Here is a 9880-nt window from a genome sequence, read left to right as displayed (position 1 = left end):
AAGTATCGTGTCGGTTTTTTCACACACGAATAATAATTTTACGAGACACCCGCTTTTCTATATTTCTAGCATGTTAAAAATTTCCTTTTAAAGATAGCAGAGTTTTTGCACCGCTAAAACTATATTCCTTTTCTTTTTAAAAAGGAACTCCACTTGAGGTAAGAAAAATAAATAAAAATAAACGAATTTCTTACATAGACTCAGGCTGGGGGCACTTAAAACAAAACTTATGGAAACAATAAATAAGACATATGCTCAGAAATAAATTGAATATCGTATTTTTGTGCTATTCTTAGCCCGATTTGAGTGAAAAGCGTTGCAACGCTTAAATAATTTTGATCATTTTTCACCATAAGCATAATTATTCTGGAAAAGCGGAGTGAGCGAATGATGTGAAATTTTGCACACAAGTTACTGGTCTAGACCTACATCAAATGAAACATTAATCTCGAAAACTTATTTCCTGTCCCGTCTAGTCAAGACACCTCAATGGTGTCCACTGACGATTTTTTTACAGAACGGGACTGGAAATATTTTTTCGAGATTTGTATACCATTTGATGTATATCTGGTTCAATAACTTGTATGCATTTTTTTTCGATCGTTTCTTCTTCAAATAATGTTTATTATGCAAAATGACATAAAAACTAATTGAAAGGGTTGCAACGTTAAGAGCTTACAGTCGAATAAAAATCTATTATCAATTTAATTGAGCATAATTCTTTATTATCATTTTTCATTTTTAGTGCTTATTTGATTCATAAAAGAATTTTAAATTTTATGCTTCAAATAAGTGTCGTATTTTTTACCTCAGTGAGGTGCCTTTAATAATGTTAATGGTACAAATGCATAGTTTGGCTTCATGGCTTCTGCATAGAAGAAGACAATTATCAGAATAAATTATTAATTAGGCATGAATTTTGTTAAATACAACGAAAAATGCAAACTAACGAGAAAAAGTGGCTATTTTTTGTACAAATATCTATTTAATTGCCAACAATCAAAAACTAGGGCCGTTCCAACTTGTGAACAATACACTGTGGATGAGATAAAAAACACCACCGAAAAATGTTGTTGGCATGTGACTTCTGGGTTTTTTTTCTGATATATTTTGTATCATATTTCCCTTAGGACAAACAAATATCTCCAATATCATTTCTTAAGAGCATTAATTGTAAGAGAAAGCAAGTTAATTATTACAACAAATAATGCCTACAAATAAAAAAAAATATTTCAATGATTTTATGATTTAATAATTTTGTTAACGTTTACCCGTTTTATTTGGGCATCCCTAAAATAATGGATTTTTTCTCTTTGTCCAGGTAACAATATCTTGGGAGAGATGTACCAAGAAACGTTTGTAAACTGCGCAGATATAAGTATTGGTGGAACCTTGTAGATCGAGTCCCGGTCAAAAGTTCACAACCGAACGATTGGCTCTGTTGTCGTGATTGGACAGCAGCCGAACCTGACCAGCCTTATTGACCCTTGCATCCCCCGATGCTGTGACGAAGAAGTTCTGACAGCATTGTCAGGCCACTCTCATGCAATGCCTAATGGATTTCCTACACACCTGGTTTAAATCATCATGACCAGGCTCGCGGGGACAATAGCGGAATGAGAACAAGGAATCTGTAATAAATCGTCAAAGTCAACGCCAAAAGATCTCGGTGGAATAATGATGGAGGTAATGGACAAAGTACCTTTTAAGTAAATGAATTGAATCAAACGTTTAGCGAATCCTGTGCAGAACTCGATACACCCGGACTTCAAGAGATGATCGTCTAGGCTCCTCTTTGGACGGCCAGGGAAAGAAACTTGGTATGAATTGGGACCGGGAATGGCGAAGGAAGATTTATTGGTTTTTGAAGTAAATTTTGGTCCAAGACATCCCTGGGTTCGTTTTCTCAATGGTAATTCTTCTTACCTCCATTTCAAATGGAATCCTTCTCAAATGGCAGGCCAGATTTTTTGGTCCCAAATAGGCTATACCACCGGGCCTTCAAAGTTACTTTTCAACATGTAGATACTGATCAACTTTTAACAGACCATCCGCGGAAAAACGTTAAACAGGAGGAGATAAAGGGTTTCTATACAAGCCTTCTTGGGTCTGTGGCTGGTGTTGCCGGAAATCTAGCGAACAACCGTCACAATGGACAAACAGGTGCGAAATTCAACGCTTGAGTCACATTCCCAAGAACACTTCGTGAATCAAAATGAACGAACTTCGGCAAGCATTTCCAAATAGTCCGGCAGTGGAGGCGGGGCCGATGGAATGGCATCAGCAAGACATGCTGTTAAGACACGCCCCTCCCAGTAGACACTCACGATTTTTTCAGTTTGATGAAATAAGACTAGTTAGTGCCTTCTTTACCAGTAAAACATTGGTCCGCGCCAAGATATCGATAGCGATTTCACCAGACGCAACGAATACGCGCGAAAACTGGGTTCCCGGCATTTCTCACGTCCTAATGCAACGACAGCGCATGCGCCAAATGTCTAGAAGGGACCACGCCTACCAAGGCGAATAGAGGTGGCACACAATGCGGGTTGCACAACATTTATTGAGAAAAATACCTCAGTTAAAGAGGACGAGTGTTCCTCTCACGACAGGGTCATGTGAGGAACCAATTTTCCCATACTGATGAACTAAATACGCAAGACGTCGAAATTGGTCGTCAACAACACCGAGATAAAGAAAATACATGATACAGAAAAACAATACATTCACCTGCTGACTTTGTAAAAACTGAACTTTTCCCAGACAGTCTGGCATTGATGTGGGCAACGTCGGCGCTTAGATCCAGAATTATTGATAAGAATGGGCTTCACCAATTTTACAAGAAACAACACATATTCCAAAAGAGTATTGACATGTTACTAACTATTCTAGAAGGATCCGTAAGTCACAATTTTGCCCCAAAATTGACGCTAAAAACGTACAGTTAAAATATCCAAATGATATAGGTGTTTCACAATGTAGTTTAAAGTCCCAGGCTGTGGGGTCATGACAAATTTAACCCTCCTTCTCTGGAATTCGCACAATGTAACGGAAAATTCAATTTCATCCACCAGGAACGTTCAATAGCGAACTTTGTGATAATGTTATAAGATTTATTTTCCTAAATCTCAAAATGAAATTCGTTAGTTGAATAAGCTAGTGGTCGGAATATTTCTGTACTTTTTTAATGCGGCCTGTACCAAGAAACATTTATTTGAATTATAGTTAAAAAATCCCTGTCTTAAGACCTCCAAACTGACTGGACCAAAGTGGTCTTAATATCGGGGATGGTTTTCCCCGCGATGTCTACTGTATTTCTTATCTAAATGTGTAATTTATAGCATAATAATCCAGTACTTTAAAAGTACAATTCATGTATATAAGTTGTAAATAGTCATTTTAGAATACTCATTTGTATACGGCTTCTTAATTGTTATCATTTCTTTGAAATTTCAAGCAATGTGCCTCCAGATTTATGCTATTCTTATGAATATTTTGAAAATATTTCAAGTGTTCGAATGAAGTCGGCAAATTCCGTTATTTTCTCTCTGTATTCATTTCTTACGTAATATGCCGAAGATCTACGATCCTTTTTTTTTGTTATCAATAAACTTCTTTCAAACCAAACTTTTGCCGAAAATTAAAGAGATATATTTACCTGGTTAAACTGCATATTATCAGTTATTACTTTACGTACTCCGAACTAGGAATGTGTTTTTTGTGTCTTGTCAGGGAACTGTCTGATAGTCATAATTTACTTTTTTTACTTTGTTGAAAAACATGGACGAAAAGAAAAATATAAGCATACGATACTTTACTGTGACTTTTCGGCTAATGCTTAATGACAACTAAAAAAAATTCTTTTGCATTGAAAATCATAATCTTATTTTTATGGTGGCATATTTCTGCCACCAGATAACCTGTTACCTATCTAGTTAATTAAGAGTTAACTAGTTACGTAACTAGTTAACCTGATACCTAACTAGTTAATTAAGAGGTTAACTAGTTACGTAACTAGTTAACCTGATACCTATCTAGTTAATTAAGAGGTTAACTAGTTACGTAACTAGTAAACCTGATAACTAACTAGTTAATTATGAGGTTAACTAGTTACGTAACTAGTTAACCTCTTAATTAACTAGTTAGTTATATGGTTATCTGGTGGCAGAAATATGCCACCATATATTTTGAACTATTTCAAATACTAGTACATGTAGTTTATTTTACATTTATTGCCACTCAACTGTATCAGTCACGGCTCAGTGACTGGAATTCATTTACACACCCTGAACTATTAAGTGATAAATATATATAATTTTCTTTCGACTGAAATTGTTTGAAAATTTATACTTAGTCACAGTGCTAAATTAAAGTCTCTTACTAAGTGTACAGTAGGAAAGGTGACATTAAAAAACAAATAAAAATGTTAAATGAACTGAAAAAAGTATTTATTAAATAAGTCGTCGTAAAGTATTTTTAAAATGTATCTATTATTCTTTCTTTCAACAATTTCTCTATTCAATCCTTTAATAATTTCATGATTTTTTAAAAACATTTCTGCCGGTATTTGTTCGGTATATCCAGATGGCTGCCCTTATTATATTATTGTTTTAATTGACTTGTTAATTATTATGCCATTTTTCAACCAATTTTTGTTTTGTTTTCCTCAATCATTTCATTTTAATTTATACAACAACTCATCATTTTGTTCCAGTTTTTGTTATTATGTTATAATATTAATTACAGTGATTTATATTATTTGTGCTATATTGAATGTAAAATGATGTATAAGATAAGTACTTACATTTCATTGCGTTTGACTTGTATATTACATTTTTAATTTTTTTGTGTACATTTTCCTTATCGTGGTCGATTAAATCATCATCATCATCATCATCATCATTATCATTATCATCGTCATCGTCATTATCATAATCATCGTAACTATCATTTTCTACTTCATCATCATCATCCTCTTCACCACCACCATCAACTTCATCATCATCATCATCATCATCATCGTGGTCATCGTTTATTTACCTATGTTTGACCTTTCCTCAGCAACTTTATTGTTTATATCATTATCATTACATCATCATCACTAAATTACCAACTATGCAACCATTATCATCATCATCGTCGTCGTCGTCGTCGTTTATTTACCTATGTTTAAATAGTACCTTTTTCATTTCAAATTAGTGGGTGGGTAGAAAGTAACAATCAGCGAAGCGTATAAATATGCTAGTTGCTACTCAGTCAACGGTGACTCTTAGTGAACGCCTAAATTTTGTATTGTTCGCTTCATTTTTTTAACGTAATATGTGATTTTTGCACAAATTATAATTATTATGTACTGTGGTACACAGAGTCAGTTTGTTAAAAAGAATGATCCCAACTAAAATAACGTTAGGAGATAAAATAGAAAAAAATGCTTAATCAGGTAAAAATGTAAAATTGGGGAAAATTCAAACATCGCATCAGGTTCACTTTAACACATCCGTATATCAACTTTAAATATGGCATCGCTGGGAGTTACCACTAAAAATATTTTAAGCTCTATTAAAGTAATTTTCTCCGAGTGCAGGTGCCAATTCAAGATAACAATATGTCAGACTGTCAGCGATTGGCTGAAATATAGTGCGGTGAGAACCGTAAGATTCAATATTGCATCGGGTAATTGGATTAAAATTGACAAATAACGAAACTTGAAGTTTGATGTTAATTCTGCTACGCCCTGTCTATACCTGAGTGAACGAACGTAGTCACATGATCAATCACTGGCAGGTTTAAGAGATGGGAGGGGGACATAGGTGGTTACGTGATTCTAGTAGACAGCATCAAACTTCAGCTTTGTTAAGTTTCGTTTGATTTGTAAATCCTGCTACCCCTGTCGTCCAATCAGAATCCCATTTTATTAGTTTTCACAGTTCGCGGTTCGTGTATTTGTTTAAATATCAGAATGTCAAGAATAAATTAATTTCATAAAAGAAATTTTATTTGTCTAATCTAACAATATGAAATATACACATTTTAAGTATTTACACTATCTTAAAGACTTTTACTGAATCCTGAATCTAATGATAATGGTCTTTTATATATAAAAAAACTTCTAAAAGTACAGTGTCTTGACAAACGAGCTTTTCGCAAAATTGTTTGCATTTGAATTTTAACAAACGCAGCACTCGTTGAGGCACACCTTCCACGATGTTCACTAAAATGTTTAGTAATAGGCTAATACTAAAGGTCTCTTTATCCATTTTGACAATTTCTTATTTGAGACTACCGGTACTCTCTCGCACTGATCTTGTTCCATCTTCTGTCACCTTTAGCCAAGGACACTGAAAGGTGGGAAAATATATGAATATAGATTTGTCCACGTTAATGAAAACGCATCAGTCCCCAACCATATGATGCATACTTTTTTAGTTTGTTATTTCATATTGAAGCAAAAATATAAATATCAAAATAGCCATATATTTTTATAGTTTTGATAAATATTCGATATCAAAGTCCATTCCATATCAACAGTTAATTTCTGTCGGCTTAGGGCGTCAGCTCTATCATTTAATCCTTTACTTCATATAGACGTGTTTTGACGGCTTTTCGCCCCACCCCTTTGAGGCCCAAAACAGTAAAAAAAACTATTTAGACCCCAAACACTGTTTTTTTTTTTGTCTGGGAAATGTTGCTAAAAAGTGATCACTTTTCGGCGCCGCCCCGATCATAAAGGTACATCAGGGGCCAAGAAAATTTTGGACTTGTGAGTGGCTAAAAATGACCCTAGGTCGATCGTAAGGTAATGTGTAACCAACGCGAAGAAGCCTTTGACTCTATCTCAATCCATTGAGAAGTTGCAGCACTTTGAAATCATTTTTGATGGAAAAAAATCAACGCAAAATAGTGATTATTGGCAATTTTGAGATGTCCCCTCGTTGCCATGGTAACAGGAAATTTAAGCTTTAGCATGTCGTTACAAAGGCAATCGTCCAGTCAACATTTGTGCCAAGTTTGATAAGTATTGAAGCCTTTTTCCTAGTTTCATAGCAGTTTGAACTTGTAACAGGAGGCTTTTCAATGAAAACACTTTTCACAATATGCTCATGAGGGAAAGGGTTAATTTCCCAGGAATGCGATAAGCAGATATGCACCGTTCCTATATTTCTTTTGTTAATTTATTTAATAGGAGAAGAATTTCATAAGACATGTTGTCTTTCATTCTAATCCTGTTTTTGTAAGAATATTTGAATTGCATCTGTACATTGTGAATTATAACATGTATATATACTCTGAGAAATAAAATATGTTTAAACTAATAACGCCCCCCATTTTTGTCGAGTATGCTTCTGCCGTTTTGTAATCTAATATTAATTGCACAAATCTTTACAAAGCTAAGAACACTGCGTTAAGTTCAAGGTTATTAATATGTTACACTGTCATTTTTGTCCCATATTCCGTTGTATTGACAACCCGACGTAGAATCAAATATGCCAAAGCCGACTAAACTACCGTCTGATTCTCTGATTCAATGATCTTATCCGGAACTATATGTCTAAACTGATTTCCCAGGTTGTTTAACCACCACTGTTAACAAACTTTACATTCATTTGAAATTATCATTATTATTTTGACCAAACTGTCCCCGTGTTCTTTTTGATTCGGTGTATTTATAAATTTCAAGCGGTTTATGATAGAGCGAACCAAAGGTACACAGTCCTGGTTGGTTGGTTCGCAGGCTATCATTTCTCGATAATTTGTGCGAATTCTCGAAAAGTTATAACTGATCTCGAGAGGCGATGACTACATTTTTTGCACAAGATCTCCTGTTTTAAATGCTATTAGTTAAACTGTCATTTTTTAGAAAAAAAAAAAACGAAAAAAAAAAAAAAAACACGAATTAAATTGTGTGGGAACAAACAAAAAGTTTATTATTGGATGAACCGTAAGTTATTTATTAACGTAGCTTCGTTAGGACAGAACCGGTGCATTCACTTAACGAGTCATTGTGTAATAATACACGTTTTTTGAACTTATTTCGTATTTATCACTCAGACATCTACTCATAGGTGTTCATAATTAAAACAAAATCTTTACATACAAACCAAATTTGTCTGCTTCTCGGATGTGACTTAATGTAAGGAAATGTAACTCTTGACAAATGTATACATTTACAGTAGCAAAAACGATAGTTTTGCTGTAAAGCGACTTGACGTTAAATTTACCCCTTATGAAAAACAAATAATAAAAAAAAATCGCTGAAATGTAACGAGGATTTTTTGCATGCCTCAGTGAAGCGAAAAAACTTGTGCAACACCCAACATCGAACTTGGCTGGGTAGATCGCTTTATTAAAACTTTCACAGCAAACGTGCATTTTTTTTTCACAGGCAATAGGACTGGCTATTTCGAAGTCAAAGGTTTGCTAAAATCATATTATTTTTATATAGAACACATAATCTGGCAAATTATACTATTATAACACGTTTAAAACAATGTAAAATCACTTATTCGCATACCTAAATAGATAGATTAAACAAAAATGTCTTTGGAATAAAATCGTTTGGTACATGCATATATAAATAAATATATTTTGAGATATAACATTTCATAACAAAATATTGAACTTCTATTTTGAATGCTTAGGTTATGTGACAATTTCGCGCATGCTCCACTCTGGTAAGAGTTTCTTGTAGTTTAGGTATTTTGATAAATATTTACTTTCAAACAAATATTTTCTTTAATACTGACGTCCCAATTAAACGACTAGACCATTAAAAAAGCAAGTTATAGTGTTTTATTTTTGTTATGCATGCAAACAGGTGACCGTGCGCCTATCATAATTAATCCATCCAATTATTCAATGAAAATTAAAAACGACACATTACACAGACACAGTTTCGAATTTATCCCAATAACTCTGAAAGAATTATGAATTCCTGCCAGTAACCGCATTTTAACTAAATAAAGCCAACATTTAACAACCAAGTTCGAAAAAATCTACCTTTAAGATTAAGTCTGAGACAGACAAAATCCACGCATTCCCTGACTTTAGCCTAAACGTGACACAATTACTCACTTATGGCATAATCTGACTGACCTACTTGACATAATTATAATAATGAGTTTACACGGACCGTGTATACAAATCAGTTGACCAATCAAATAACTTGATTAAAATATCTCCAGAACGGGATGCGCAGTACTATAAACTATGAGTATGAAAATAACCAATTATGTAATAGATATTTTTTTATTATCTTTCTTATAAATTCCTTCAAGATCTTAAATAAAAGTTGTCCTCTGTGATTACGTATATTATTAGAATGTGTTGTCATGTCTATATATGTTAAATACTGAGATATATTTAATAAACTTGAAACTTGAAAACGTGAAACCCTGTGTCACGAATTTGCAATAGGGACATAATGGATCAAAAATAATAGGAAGCGTCTTCATTTCGCTTTTATTGCAGCGAAATACGCCCTATTTTTTTTCTTGTTAGAAATTGGGTTACAATAGTTTTTAAATATTGAAACTGCGCTATCTTAATGAGTTTGCAATATCATTTTATTATCTACGAAGGGGTTACTCAATGATTTTCTTATTCGCTTACATGTAGATCATGTCAAACGTTTCACAATTATGCGATGAACGGAACCTTCTTTTAAACAACAACCAACTCAGATGTTTTGTTTATACATACATTTTTCTTATTAAATAATTACTCATTGTACTTTCAAGCATAACCATGTATATACATAATCACATTGCTGAATAAATACGAAATACATGTATTATGTTGTAGTTGCGTTCTAAGACTTTGTATTTTGCTACGAGCAGCGTTGGAAAATTGATATTTCGCGACCTAAGGTCGAGTGAGATAT

Source organism: Ruditapes philippinarum, unplaced genomic scaffold (assembly GCF_026571515.1).
Source record: "Ruditapes philippinarum isolate M1 unplaced genomic scaffold, ASM2657151v2 ctg4581_1_1_1_1, whole genome shotgun sequence".
In the NCBI taxonomy this organism is placed as follows: domain Eukaryota; kingdom Metazoa; phylum Mollusca; class Bivalvia; order Venerida; family Veneridae; genus Ruditapes; species Ruditapes philippinarum.
Note: the sequence above shows the minus strand (reverse complement) of the source record.